We start from the raw sequence: 13,007 nt of genomic DNA on the forward strand, positions 1-13,007 counted from the left end.
CATAAAAATACACAGTAAACAGGATGTTTAGTTTAGATACATGGATATATTAGCACAAGTTCTTTGTAGAATATATTGGTTGTTTACACACAGGTTGTTGGGTTTATGGCATCTGCATTTTTTAGATGTTAAGAGTTTAGTGCTACAATGTTTCTGCTCAGCTGTGTGTGTGCCCAGCCACAAAGCAGTGTGAAAGATAGCACACAAGCCTTGCTGGATAAGTAATGTGTGTGCAGCTGCATATTTTGTTTTTAAACAGACTGCACGCTGAAAAGAAGCACCATGCACAACTAAATTTTAAAGGGAACACTGGGCATGTGGTGTTTAATGTTCCGGTCTACTAATCAGTGGATGTATCATTTGATCTGCCCTTGTGTGGATTTACCTTTCCAGAATCTGAAATCTACTCACTGAATCCTGCCAAACCAGGATTCCACACCAGAGACCATATCTGTGCCAAGTTCCAGTATCAGCCACAGATAGAGTCCCACTCTACTGCTAACAATCCAAACCAGAATCTCAATGAATTTAATTAGTAGAACAATTGGAAGATTGCAAACCTCCATTTATTTGGGAATGAATATCAGATTTTATCAAACACCAAACTGACATTTAACTATCATCCAAGTCCATTAACAGTTTTGATGCAAATTTCAGATAATTGAAATTTGCTTCCAACAGTTCCAGAGATTGTAAATTCTTCTGTTCCCATATGGTTGCCCAGCTCTCCACTTACGATGAAAATTGTGGCAACCACCGTCCCCCCACCCTGGCCAGAGGTATTGAGGTATAGTCAGAGAGTGGTAGAGAGTCGCCTGATGATCTTTGTGAATCAGAAGGATCTCATGTTATCAACAAATAGGAAGTAGAAAAGCAATTTAAATGAGTGAATCCACAGAAAGCATGCAGACTAGATCAGATCAGTGGAAAAATTCTTAAGGAATATGCTCATCAGTTGGCAGTTCCTTTTTCTTTGATCTTTCAGAAATCGTCTGACATGCATACTGTTCCTTGCTGTTGGAAATCAGCCATCATTCCGGTTGCTAAGAAGTCGCAGCCTGTTGAGCTGAATGATTATCGACCAGTTGCCCTTATATCAATAGTCATGAAGCGTTGAACTAATTGTGTCAAAGCGTCTTTAAGATCCTCTTGTTCACATTTCAATCAGTTACAGTTGGCTCATCAACCTCATAAGTCAGTGGATGATGCTGTTCTGACTTTGATCCAAAAGCACACCAACAGATTAGGCAACTATGCTCATGCCACTTTTGTTCATTTCTCTTCAGCTTTTAATACCATGCAACCATTCAAGCTTATTGAGAAACTGAAAAACCTTGTTAATCCGACTCTCCTACTTTGGATCAGTGATTTTCTTCAGAACAGGACCCAACGGGCGTTAGTCTCAGTGATTTACTCAGTGGCAGCAGCGTCTTTGATATTTTTAGGGCATAGATTCTTGATAAGCAAGGGGGTGAAAGGTTAACAGGGGTAGGCGGAAAAGTGGAGTTGAGGTTACAATCAGATAACCATGATCTTATGGAGTGCGGAGTAACTCATGGGGCCAAGCGGTCTACTCCTGTTCCTAATTCGTATGAGCCAATGTTACTGAATACTGGATCTCCTCAGGACTGTGTACTTTCCTCATTGCTTTTCATCCTCTACATGAATGACTGCGCATCAGAACTTGACAACCTAATGATTCTGAAGTATGCTGATAAGGTACTTGTGGGCTTTATCAGGAATAACAAAGTAAACTATAGGAACTCATGTGAAGAGGATCGTAAAATGGCGTGATGACAATTCTCAAATTGAATGAAAACAAGATGAAAGAACTAATTATAGACTTGAGGAAAAAGCCAGTTAATGATATTGTTCCTGTGAAGATTCATAATGCGGACACTGAAATAGTCACCAGCTACAAGCATTTAGCTATCAAGTAAATGCCACGTGGAACTGGGGGGGGGGGGGGGGGGAAGTATAGAGCTGTTGTAGCCAAGGGACATACACTATTATACTACCTAAAAGTTAAAATCCTTTCAAGTAGATCCCACAATCATGAAACTCTTCTATATGGCTAGAGTTCAGAGTGTTATCCTTTTTGAATGTCTCTCCTGCTGTCTTAAGAATGGAGATTCCTCAAGGGTATAGAGATTGTTGAACCAGGCAGAAAGAGTATTTGGTGAGCAGTTCTTTCTTGATGAAATCTGCTCTCGAAGAATCCTGACGAAAGCAAAGAGTGTTAAGATCAGTGAGAATCACCCCTTGCCTCAGTAATGGATGTGTTCAGGGAAAAGGCTACAATCCCTTAGATGTAGGACAAGTCGGTTCTTGAACTGGTTTGTGCCATTCTCGATAAGAACTTTGAACGGGAGCTTGATCAATGGATGAGGATATGCATTCATGATGGGATTCATTGACTGATTATTTTAATATACTTGAATTCGTTTTTAACAGATTTTAATTAAGTTAGACTTTTTGTGATATGAATAATTAAAAATTACCCTATGTAATATATTAATGAAAAAGCAACGAACCCAAATGAATTTCCATATGAATAATAAATTGAAATTGAATTATGTGCCAGTATTACTGATCGGAATATTTTAAAGCTCAATATCAGTCTGTAGACGTTTACTATACATAGTATAGACAAACAAATCCCATCCTAGGTCATTTATCCACACGGGACCTGCAAAAACAAAAAACAAAACATGCATCAGCAACAGTACTGGATACAAAGGTGGCAGCTGGGAACCTGCATCAAAAGTATGGGACAGGGGTCTGCAACCTGCAGCTCCAAAGCCACATGTGGCTCTTCAACATCTCATTTTCAGCTCCCAACCTTTTCCAGTTAGATCGTATTAACATGAAAAAGGCTAATTATGCTGCACTTTATGGTTGCAAGTGATTATTTTAACGAAAATCATGCTCGAAATAAACCTGTTCAAATGGTATAGCTGCACCACAGAATCACAGAATTGTTACAGCGCAGGAGAAGCCCATTGTGTCTGCACCAACTCTCCTAAAGAGCATTTCACCTAGTGCCACTCCCCCGTCTTCTCCCTATAACCCTGCACATTCTTCCTTTTCATAAAACAGCCTAATTCCCTTTTGAATGCTTCAGTTGAACCTGCCTCCAAACACTCTCCAGACCTTAACCTCTCGCTGCATGAAAAAGATTCTCCTCATTCCACTTTTGCTTTTTTTTACCAATTACTTGAAATCTGTGCCCTCTCGTTCGCGATCCTTTCATAAGTGGGAACAGTTTCTCTCTATCTACTCTGCCCAGACCCCTCATGATTTTGAATACCTCTAACAAATCATCTCTCAGCCTTCTCTTCTCCAAGGAAAACAGTCCCAACCTCTTCAACTTCACAACTGAAGTTCCTCATCCCTGGAACCACTCACCTGAATCTTTTCGGCACTCTCTCGAATGCCTTCATATCCTTCCTAAAGCGTGGCATCCAAAACTGGACGCAATACTGCAGCTGAGGCTGAACTAGTGTCTTATACAAGTTCAACATAACCTCCTTGCTCTTGTACTCTTATGCCCCTATTGATAAAGACCAGGATACTGTATGCTTTATTAACTGCTCTCTCAACCTGTGCTGCCACCTTCAATGACTTATGCAGATAAACCAGGTCCCTCTGCTCCTGCACCCCCTTTAGAATTGTACCCTTTATTCTATATTGTCTCTCCATGTTCTTCCTACCAAAAATGAATCACTTCACATTTCTCTACATTGAACTTCATCCGTCACTTGTCCACCCATTCCACCAACTTGTCTATGTCCTTTTGAAGTTCTACACTATCCTCCTCACAGTTCACAATGCTTCCACATTTCATATCATCTGCAAACTTTGAAATCATGGTTACAGATAACGCCTTTGATTTGAGGAGCAGGTTTTTTGGTTACGATCATTATTGTTTCTAATATAGCTGATACAATAAATTATTCTGAATCTGCTTTAGAAGCTTTTTTTTTAAATCACAAGAATCAGTAGCTGAAAAAATTGTCTTAATTCAATGCATCTTAAGTTAAAGTTTGTTTTAAAGATGACTTTACTGACAAAATGACTGTTCAAAAAAGTAAAAAGATAATTCCGTTAGGTCTATTTTAATTGATTTTTTCCAATTGATGCATAAATTCAACACGTATTTTATTTATTAGATGTGCAAACTATGCATTCGACCAGACACTTGGCAATTTGCCAAGTATTTCATTTAGAAATGCCAAATCTTTGTCCTGTGGCATCCAAGGTTTTATTTATTTATTTATTTATTTAGAGATACAGCACTGAAACAGGCCCTTCGGCCCACCATCAACCACCCATTTATACTAATCCTACACTAATCCCATATTCCTACCATATCCCCACCTGTCCCTATATTCATCAAATGCCTTTTGGAAGTCTATATATACCACATTAACTGTATTACCCTCATCACCCTTTCTGTTACCTCATTTAAAAAAAAGCTCAATGAAGTTAGTGAAAGATGATTTGCCTTTAACAAATAAGTCCTAGCTTTCCCTAATTCATCCACACTTGTTCAAGTGACTGTTAATTTTGTCCCAAATTCTAATTGCTGAAGGTTTTCTCACCACTGAGACTGGCTTGTAGTTGCTGGGTTTATACCTGCACCCTTTTTTGAACGTGGATTTTTTGTCTTTGGCCTCCTTGTCTCGAGAGACAATGGGTAAGCGCCTGGAGGTGGTCAGTGGTTTGTGAAGCAGCGCCTGGAGTGGCTATAAAGGCCAATTCTAGAGTGACAGACTCTTCCACAGGTGCCACAGATAAAACTGGTTGTCGGGGCTGTTACACAGTTGGCTCTCTCCTTGCGCTTCTGTCTTTTTTTCCTGCCAACTGCTAAGTCTCTTCGACTCGCCACGCTTTAGCCCCACCTTTATGGTTGCCCGCCAGCTGACTCCCACAACTTGTGATCATTGTCACAGGATTTCATGTCGCGTTTGCAGACGTCTTTAAAGCAGAGACATGGACGGCCGGTGGGTCTGGTACCAGTGACGTGCTCGCTGTACAATATGTCCTTGGGGATTTTGCCATCTTCCATGCGGCTCACATGGCCAAGCCCTCTCAGGCGCCGCTGGCTCAGTAGGGTGTATATGCTGGGGATGTTGGCCGCCTCGAAAACTTGTGTGTTGGAGATACGGTCCTGCCACCTGATGCCAAGGATTCTCCGGAGGCAGCGAAGATGGAATGAATTGAGACGTCGCTCTTGGCTGACGTATGTTGTCCAGGCCTTGCTGCCGTAGAGCAAGGTACTGAGGACACAGGCTTGATACACTTGGACTTTTGTGTTCTGTGTCATGCACCATTTTCCCACACTCTCTTGGCCAGTCTGGACATAGCGGAGGAAGCCTTTCCCATGCGCTTGTTGAATTCTGCATCTAGAGACAGGTTACTGGTGATAGTTGAGCCTAGGTAGGTGAACTCTTGAACCACTTCCAGAGTGTGGTCGCCGATATTGATAGATGGGGCATTTCTGACGCCCAGTCCCATGATGTTCGTTTTCTTGCGGCTGACGGTTAGGCCAAATTCATTGCAGGCAGCTGCAATCCTGTCGATGAGTCTCTGCAGACACTCTTCAGTGTGAGATGTTAATGCAGCATCGTCAGCAAAGAGGAGTTCCCTGATGAGGACTTTCCGTACTTTGGTCTTCGCTTTTAGACGGGCAAGGTTGAACAACCTGCCATCTGATCTTATGTGGAGGAAAATTCCTTCTTCTGAAGACTTGAATGCATGTGAGAGCAGCAGGGAGAAGAAGTGGGTGGCACAGTGGCGCAGTGGTTAGCACTGCAGCCTCACAGCTCCAGCGTCCCGGGTTCAATTCTGGGTACTGCCTGTGTGGAGTTTGCAAGTTCTCCCTGTGTCTGCGTGGGTTTCCTCCGGGTGCTCCGGTTTCCTCCCACATGCCAAAGACTTGCTGGTTGATAGGTTAATTGGCCGTTATAAATTGCCCCTAGTATAGGTAGGTGGTAGGGAAATATAGGGATAGGTGGGGATGTGGTAGGAATATGGAATTAGTGTAGGATTAGTATAAATGGGTGGTTGATGGTCGGCACAGACTCGGTGGGCCGAAGGGCCTGTTTCAGTGCTGTATCACTAAACTAAACTAAACTAAACTATATTCCCCCACCACCTACCTATACTCAGGGCAATTTTATAATGGCCAATTTACCTATCAACCTGCAAGTCTTTGGTGGTGGGAGGAAACCGGAGCACCCGGCGAAAACCCACGCAGACACAGGGAGAACTTGCATATTTTAGGCAACTTTTTTTTTTTAAAAAAAGGCTCTTCAGGTAAAAAAAAAAGGTTGCTGACCCCTGGTATGGGAGCATGGGACCTAACAGAGGGTGTAGGCGTTGTGGGCAATGCCAGCATTTATTGACCACCCTGAGTTGTCCTGAGCAGGCGGTGCTTGGTCTTGAACTGCTGCACTCTCTGGTGTAGCAGTTTGATATGTCTGAGTGGACACTTCAAAGGGCAGTTAAGAGTCAACTGCAATGGTGTGGGACTGGTGTCACATATAGGTGAGGACCCAGTAAGGATGCAGGTTTCCAATGGATCAGTGAACCAGATGGGTTTTTACAGCAACTTCACCAGATTTAAAAACGCCAATTCAAATTCTCAAACTGCCCATGGAGGATCTGGCCTGTTGTGCTCTGGATTATTCATCCATTATCTCAATTACTAGGCAGGATCTGCCCCAGGTCCTCAAAGATCTTGATAACATACAGCACAGGAGCTGACATCAGTGGTAGGGAAGCTGCTGGAGAAGATACTGAGGGAAAGGATCTATTCCCATTTGGAAGAAAATGGGCGTATCAATGATAGGCAACATGGTTTTGTGCAGGGAAGGTCACCAACTTAATAGAATTCTTTGAGGAAGTGACAAAGTTGATTGATGAGGGAAGGGCTGTAGATGTCATATACATGGACTTCAGTAAGGCGTTTGATAAGGTTCCCCATGGTAGGTTGATGGAGAAAGTGAAGTCGCATAGGGTCCAGGGTGTACTAGCTAGATGGATAAAGAACTGGCTGGGCAACAGGAGACAAAGAGTAGCAGTGGAAGGGAGTTTCTCAAAATGGAGACGTGTGACCAGTGGTGTTCCACAGGGATCCGTGTTGTTTGTGATATACATAAATGATTTGGAGGAAAGTATAGGTGGTCTGATTAGCAAGTTTGCAGACGACACTAAGATTGGTGGAGTAGCAGATAGTGAAGGGGACTGTCAGAGAATACAGCAGAATATAGATAGATTGGAGAGTTGGGCAGAGAAATGGCAGATGGAGTTCAATCAGGGCAAATGCGAGGTGATGCATTTTGGAAGATCCAATTCAAGAGTGAACTAGAGTACAAGAGTTGGCAGGTCATGTTACAGTTGTATAAGACTTTGGTTCAGCCACATTTGGAATACTGCGTGCAGTTCTGGTCGCCACATTACCAAAAGGATGTAGATGCTTTGGAGAGGGTGCAGAGGAGGTTCACCAGGATGTTGCCTGGTATGGAGGGCGCTAGCTATGAAGAGAGGTTGAGTAGATTAGGATTATTTTCATTAGAAAGGCGGAGGTTGAGGGGGGACCTGACTGAGGTGTACAAAATAATGAGAGGTATAGACAGGGTGGATAGCAAGAAGCTTTTTCCCCCAGAGTGGGGGATTCAATTACTAGGGGTCACGAGTTCAAAGTGAGAGGGGAAAAGTTTAGGGGTGATATGCGTGGAAAGTTCTTTACGCAGAGGGTGGTGGGTGCCTGGAACACGTTGCCAGCGGAGGTGGTAGACGCGGGCACGATAGCGTCTTTTAAGATGTATCTAGACAGATACATGAATGGGCAGGAAGCAAAGAGATACAGACCCTTAGAAAATAGGCGACATGTTTAGATAGAGGAGCTGGATCGGCACAGGCTTGGAGGGCCGAAGGGCCTGTTCCTGTGCTGTAATTTTCTTTGTTCTTTGTCCCATCCTAACTGCACAAACTCTTTAACAGAGCTATCCAATTAGTTGCATTCATTGCTCTTTCCCCATAGTCCTGCAATTTTCTCATCCAGTATTTTCCCAATTCCCATTTGCACAAGATATTGCTGAATCTGCTTCCCTCAATCTTTCAAACTGTGCAGTGCACATCATAATGATCACTGCATAAAATATTTTCTCATCTCCCCTCTGGCTCTTTTGCCAATTTCCTTAAATCTACCCCCTCTGGTTACCAACCCTCCTGTCAAGTGATGATAGTTTCTCCTGATTTACTCTACCAAAGCACTTCATGATTTTGAAACATCTCTATCAAATCTCCCCCAAACCATCTCTGCTCTAAGAACATCACCAGCTTATCTGGTCTCTCCAAAAAACTGAAGTTCCTCATCCCTGGTAGATCTTTTCTGCACCATCTCCAAGGCCTTGACATTCTTCTGAAAGTGCAGTGCCCAGAATTAATTAAAAAAGCTAGTCTAATGATGGCCACGAAACCATGGTCGATTGTTGTAAAAACCTATCTGGTTCATTAATGTCCTTTAGGGAAGGAGATCTGCTGTCTTTACCTGGTATGGCCCACATGTGACTCCAGACCACAGCAATGTGGCTGACTCTTAAAATGCCCTCTGAAATGGCTTAGCAAGTCACTCAGTTGTATCTAACTGCTACGAAGTTGATAAGGAATGAAATTGGACGGACCACTCGGCATCGACCCAGGCACCGGAAACCACAACGGCAAATCCCGCACTGTCGACCCTGCAAAGTCCTCCTGACTAACATCTGGGGGCCTGTGCCTAAGTTGGGAGAGCTGTCCCACAAACTCGTCAAGCAATGGCCTGACATGGTCGTCCTCACCGAATGATACCTTACAATGTCCCAGACACCGCCATCACCATCCCCGGGTATGTCCTGTCCCATCGGCAGGACAGATCCACCAGAGGTGGCAGCACAGTGGTATACAGTCGGGAGGGAGGTGCTCTGGGAGTCCTCAACATTGACTCCAGACCCCATGAAGTCTCATAGCATCAGGTCAAACATTGGCAAGGAAGCCTTATGATGAATACCACCTACCGCCCCCCACTCAGCTGATGAATCAGTACTCCTCCATGTTGAACAGCACTTGGAAGAAGCACTGAGGGTGGCAAGGGCGCAGAATGTACTCTGGGTGGGGGACTTCAATATCCACCAGCAAGAGTGACTCGGTAGTACCACTACTGACTAAGCTCGACATAGTTGCTAGACTGGGTCTGCGGCATGTGGTGAGGGAGCCAACAAGAGGGAAAAATATACTTGACTCCATCCTCACCAATCTGCCTGCCGCAGATACATCTGTCCATGACAGTATTGGTAAAAGTCACCACCGCACAGTCCTTGTGGAAACGAAATCCCGTCTTCACATCGAGGATACCCTCCATCGTGTTGTGTGGCACTACCACCATGCTAAATGGAAAGATTTTGAACAAATCTAGCAATGCAAAACTGGGCATCCATGAGGCACTGTGGGCCATCAGCAGCAGCAGAATTGTACTCAACCGCAATCTGTAACCTCATGGCCCAACATATCCCCCACTCTACCATGACCATCTAGTCGGGGAACCAGCCCTGGTTCAATAAAGAGTGCAGGAGGGAATGCCAAATGATGTGTCAACCTGGTGAAGCTACAACCCAGGACTACATGCGTGCCCAACAGCATAAGCAGCATGCGATAGAGCTAAGCGATCCCATAACCAACGGATCAAAGAACAAGGAACAGTACAGCACAGGAACAGGCCATTCGGCCCTCCAAGCCTGCGCCAATCTTGATGCCTGCCTAAACTAAAACCTTCTACACTTCTGGGGACCATAACCCTCTATTCCCATCCTATTCATGTATTTGTCAAGATGCCTCTTAAACGTGGCTATTGTACCTGCTTCCACCACCTCCCCCAGCAGCAAGTTACAGGCACTCACCACCCTCTGTGTAAAGAACATGCCTCGCACATCCCCTTTAAACTTTGCCCCTCTCACCTTAAACCAATGTCCCCTAGTAACTGACTCTTCCATCCTGAGAAAAAAATTCTGACTATCCACTCCGTCCACGCCGCTCATAACTTTGTAAACCTCTATCATGTCGCCACTCCACCTCCGTCGTTCCAATGAAAACAATCCGAGTTTATCCAACCTCTCCTCATAGCTAATGCCCTCCAGACCAGGCAACATCCTGGTAAACCTCTTCTGTACCCTCTCCAAAGCCTCCACGTCCTTCTGGTAGTGTGGCGACCAGAATTGCATGCAATATTCTAAGTGTGGCCTAACTAAAATTCTGTACAGCTGCAGCATGACTTGCCAATTTTTATGCCCCGACCGATGAAGGCAAGCATACCGTATGCCTTCTTGACTACCTTATCCACCTGCGTTGCCATTTTCAGGGACCTGTGGACCTGTACGCCCAGATCTCTCTGCCTGTCAATACTCCTAAGGATTCTGCCATTTACTGTATACTTCCCACCTGCATTAGACCTTCCAAAATGCATTACCTCACATTTTCCGGATTAAACTCCATCTGCCATTTCTCCGCCCAAGTCTCCAACCGACCTATATCCTGCTGCATCCTCTGAAAATCCTCATCACTATCCGCAACTCCACCAACCTTTGTGTCGTCCGCAAACTTACTAATCAGACCAGCTACATTTTCCTCCAAATCATTTATATATACTACAAACAGCAAAGGTCCCAGCACTGATCCCTGCGGAACACCACGAGTCACATCCCTCCATTCAGAAAAGCACCCTTCCACTGCTACCCTCTGTCCTCTATGACTGAGCCAGTTCTGTATCCATCTTGCCAGCTCACCTCTGATCCCGTGTGACTTCACCTTTTGTACCAGTCTGCCATGAGGGACCTTGTCAAAGGCTTTACTGAAGTCCAGATAGATAACATCCACTGCCCTTCCTTCATCAATCATCTTTGTCACTTCCTCAAAAAACTCAATCAAATTTGTGAGACACGACCTCCCCTTCACAAAACCATGCTGCCTCTTGCTAATAAGTTTGTTTGTTTCTAAATGGGAGTAAATCCTGTCCCGAAGAATCCTCTCTAATAATTTCCCTACCACTGACGTAAAGCTCACCGGCCTATAATTTCTTGGATTATCCTTGCTACCCTTTTTAAACAAAGGAACATGGGCTATTCTCCAGTCCTCTGGGACCTCACCTGTAGCCAATGAGGATGCAAAGATTTCTGTCAAGGCCGCAGCAATTTCTTCCCTTGCCTCCCTCAGTATTCTGGGGTAGATCCCATCAGGCCCTGGGGACTTATCTACCTTAATGCTTTGCAAGACACCCAACACCACCTCCTTTTTGATAATGAGATGACTGAGACTATCTGCACTCCCTTCCCTAGGCTCATCATCCACCAAGTCCTTCTCTTTGGTGAATACTGATGCAAAGTACTCATTTAACACCTCGCCCATTTCCTCTGGCTGCACACATAGACTCCCTTCTCTGTCCTTGAGTGGGCCAACCCTTTCCCTAATTACCCTCTTGCTCTTTATATACGTATAAAAAACCTTAGGGAGTTTCCTTAATCCTGCTTGCCAATGACTTTTCATGACCCCTTTTAGCCCTCCTGACTCCTTGCTTAAGTTCCTTCCTACTGTCTTTATATTGCTCAAGGGATTCGTCTGTTCCCAGCCTTCCAGCCCTTACGAATGCTTCCTTTTTCTTTTTGACTAGGCTCACAATATCTCGCGTTATCCAAGGTTCCTGAAACTTGCCAAACTTATCCTTCTTCCTCACAGGAACATGCTGGTCCTGGATTCTAATCAACTGACATTTGAAAGACTCCCACATGTCAGATGTTGATTTACCCTCAAACAGCCGCCCCCAATCTAAATTCTTCAATTCCTGCCTAATATTGTTATAATTTGCCTTCCCCCAATTTAGCACCTTCACCCGAGGACTACTCTTATCCTTATCCACAAGTACCTTAAAACTTATGGAATTATGGTCACTGTTCCCGAAATGCTCCCCGACTGAAACTTCAACCACCTGGCTGGGCTCATTCCCCAATACCAGGTCCAGTACGGCCCTGGATCAGATCTAAGCTCTGCAGTCCTGCCACATCCAGCTGTGAATGGTGGCGGACAATTAAACGACTAACTGGAGGAGGTGGCTCCACAGATATCCCCATCCTCAATGATGGGGAGGGGGGGGGGGGGGGGCGCCCAATACACAAGTGCAAAAGATAAGGCTGAAGCATTTACAACAATCTTCAGCCAGAAGTGCCGAGCTGATGATACATCTCTGCCTCCTCCTGAAGTCCCCAGCATCACAGATGCCAGACTTCAGCCAATTCGATTCACTCCGCGTGATATCAAGAAGCTAACGAAGGCTCTGGATACTGCAAAGATTTGGGCCCGGACAACATTCCGGCAATAGTACTGAAGACCTATGCTCCAGAACTAGCCACGCCCCTAGCCAAGCAGTTCCAGTACAGCTACAACACTGGTATGTATGCGGCAATGTGGAAAATTGCCGAGGTATGTCCTGTACACAAAAAGCAGCACAAGTCCAACCCAGCCAATTCCTGCCCCATCAGTCTACTTTCAATCAGTAATGTGATGGAAGGTGTCGTCGACCGTGCTATCAAGCGACACTTGCTTAGCAATAACCTGCTCAGTGACACTCAGTTTGGGTTCTGCCAGGCCACTTAGTTCCAGACCTCATTCCAGCCTTGGTTCAAACATGGACAAAAGAGCTGAACACAATAGGTGAGGTGACAGTGACTGCCCTTGACATCAAGGCAACATTTGACACAGTATGGCATCAAGGAGCCCTAGCAAAACTGCAGTCAATGGGAACCAGGGGCAAAACTCTCCGCTGGTTGGAGTCGTACCTGGCGCAAAGGAAGATGATTGTGGTTGTTGGAGGTCAATCATCTGAGCTCCAGAACATCACTGCAGGAGTTTCTCAGGGTAGTGTCCTCGGCCCAACCATCTTCAGCGGCTTCATCAATGGCCTTCCTTCAATCAGA

At 44.8% G+C, this 13,007-nt stretch overlaps 1 protein-coding gene across 1 annotated transcript in view; it reads right to left on the reverse strand.

Moving 5' to 3' along the window:
* Positions 1–549: 549 nt before the first annotated feature.
* Positions 550–13,007, reverse strand: part of rpl7l1 (ribosomal protein L7-like 1) — a 51,329-nt gene continuing 38,871 nt past the window's right edge. Inside the window, exon 7 of the mRNA XM_068027574.1 lies at positions 550–2,689. The gene's annotated coding sequence lies outside the window, so the exon portion shown is untranslated. The remainder of the gene's footprint in view (positions 2,690–13,007) is intronic.

Source organism: Heterodontus francisci, unplaced genomic scaffold (genome assembly GCF_036365525.1).
Source record: "Heterodontus francisci isolate sHetFra1 unplaced genomic scaffold, sHetFra1.hap1 HAP1_SCAFFOLD_593, whole genome shotgun sequence".
In the NCBI taxonomy this organism is placed as follows: Eukaryota; Metazoa; Chordata; class Chondrichthyes; order Heterodontiformes; family Heterodontidae; genus Heterodontus; species Heterodontus francisci.